Raw genomic sequence first — 2144 nt, forward strand, 5'->3', positions numbered from 1 at the left:
TTGCTCTGCAACACTGCAGAGCACCCAACACTCAACGGAATAGAAGAGACCTCAACTAGCTTCTCCTTATTGGAAAGAATGTCCTTGAGAAATTTGGCATATTTGGGCATCTGAGTGAGCGCCTCATGGAAAGGAATTTTCAGGTGAAGCTGCTTGAGAAGTTTTAGGAACTTGGAGTTTTGTCTGATCGGAGTCTCCCAGGATAAGGAAATTTGGTTTTGTAGACTCTCAGATGTGGGTTTGATGATGATGAAGGTTTATCGGCCGGCTTCGTACTCGCTGGAATAGCCTGCTGGTGTGCCTCGGCCGGAGGAGGCTCCATTTGGATCTCCTGGTCCACCTGCTCATCTTCATCGACCGTAGGTGTGACAACTCTCAAAGGATCAGCCTCTCTTTCTCTTCTTGCACCGCTCCTAGTAGTAACTGCTTTGGCGAACCCTCTTGGATTTTTCTCGGTATTACTCGGTAGTGAACCCGGTGCTCTCTCGAATAACTTGTTGGCAATCTCTCCGACGTGACGCTCAAGATTACCTAGAGACGTTGCTTGGTTCCATAACATAGCATCGTGTTCCACAAATTTCGCCTCATTTGTCACTCGGTTCCTCTCATCCCGCTTCAGCAGCTCAACCATCATCTCCTCAAATGAGGCTTTCTTCTCCTTTCTCCCCATTTGTTCTGAAATCTCCTGACCTGAACTCCCCTGCCCGAATAGATTCTTTTGGTATTGGGCTTGGAAGACACTGGCTTGTCCCCCTCGATACTCCATCCAGTGTCCCCGCCAAAGGCGGGTTTTGATATCTCAATGGGTTGTTGACGAAGTCAACCTCCTCCTGATTGCTACCCGGCTTAACAGGACAGTCAATGGTGTCGTGACCCTTGTGACAAACCACACACTTCACGACGCTCTTAACGGTAAGATCTCTAACGAGTTTGTTCAAAGCATCAATCTGCGCCTGCATGCTAGTGTTTGAATCGACCTGAAGTACTCCTCTCGATGAAGTGGAAGAATTTATGCCCCCGTGCCCCTCGTAGCTTGCTGCTAGATCAATAGAAAGGATGACGCACTCATCGGGATCTTTATTCTTAAGGAGGTTCACGTTAGCAGTTTGGTTCAACATCTCTCTTACGTGCTGTATGGCTCCATTGTAGAATTTCTCGATGAGCATCCACTTTTCTAAACCTTGGCGAGGACAACTAAGAAGGAGGTCCTTGAATCTTTCCCAAACTTCCCAGAAAGACTCGTCAGACCTCATGTGGAAGGAACAGATCTCCTCACGGAGTCGAGCGGATTTATATAGTGGAACGAATTTGGTTATGAATTTCTCTTGAAGGCCCGCCCAAGTGGTGATGGATCCAGCATGTAGTGATTTCAGGCATTTGTAAGCTTTTCCGGCAAGTTAGAAGGGAAAAAGACGGAGATAGATGGCTACATCATTCATGTTGCCGGTATTGAAAGTTTCGCAGATTTGAACAAACATGTCGATATGGTTTGAAGGATCTTCGCTCTCTAACCCTTTTAATTGGAGTGCGGTTTTGATGAGTTACATGACGTGGGCAGGAATGGGCCAGTTTCCAGCGGCGGCACCACTCGGTAAGGTGATGCTAGAATGAGGATTCAGAGTAGGCCTACATAGTCAGCTACTACTCACCTAGGCGGTGGGTCACCCATGTTCCTATCCCCAGAAGAAGCTGAAGTAAGTGAAGAAGAATCAAAACCTGTCGGTGAAACATAGCGCTCTCGCTCAGGCTGAACTTTCTCGGGATCGTAGACTTTTCAAGCTTCGGAGGTCCTTGTGAGCAGGTATGACGCATACGACTAAAAAGAAAAACTAAAATTAACTAGGCTAAAATTAAGCTAAAAAAATAAAAACAAATAAGCAAGTAAAAAGAAATAGGTAAGTCCCCAAACTCGGGTCGTTCTCTAATCGCCTCAAACCGTGTCCCCGACAACAACGCCAATAACTTGATGTGTGAAAATATATGTATAAATAAAACACGAATCACAACTAAGCTTTAAAACCTAAAAAACCTATCCTAGTTCACACAAACGGCAAGTGTACCGGTCGCGTATAGCAAAGAAAAGGAAAGTCCGGATATCGAACTTGAAGACACATGAGAACGGCTCAGATTATAGACCCTAATCC

At 45.9% G+C, this 2144-nt stretch overlaps 1 non-coding gene across 1 annotated transcript; it reads left to right on the top strand.

Annotated features, from left to right (window-relative positions):
* The first annotated feature begins 1176 nt into the window (after positions 1–1176).
* On the top strand, positions 1177–1283 carry LOC143529457 (small nucleolar RNA R71). Its single transcript, XR_013134660.1, has one exon. It is a non-coding gene; the product is annotated as a small nucleolar RNA R71 (small nucleolar RNA).
* Positions 1284–2144: the final 861 nt, after the last annotated feature.

This window comes from Bidens hawaiensis, unplaced genomic scaffold, assembly GCF_021521415.1.
Source record: "Bidens hawaiensis isolate Kalapana, Puna unplaced genomic scaffold, B.hawaiensis_p1.1 tig00008542_1, whole genome shotgun sequence".
NCBI classification, from domain to species: domain Eukaryota; kingdom Viridiplantae; phylum Streptophyta; class Magnoliopsida; order Asterales; family Asteraceae; genus Bidens; species Bidens hawaiensis.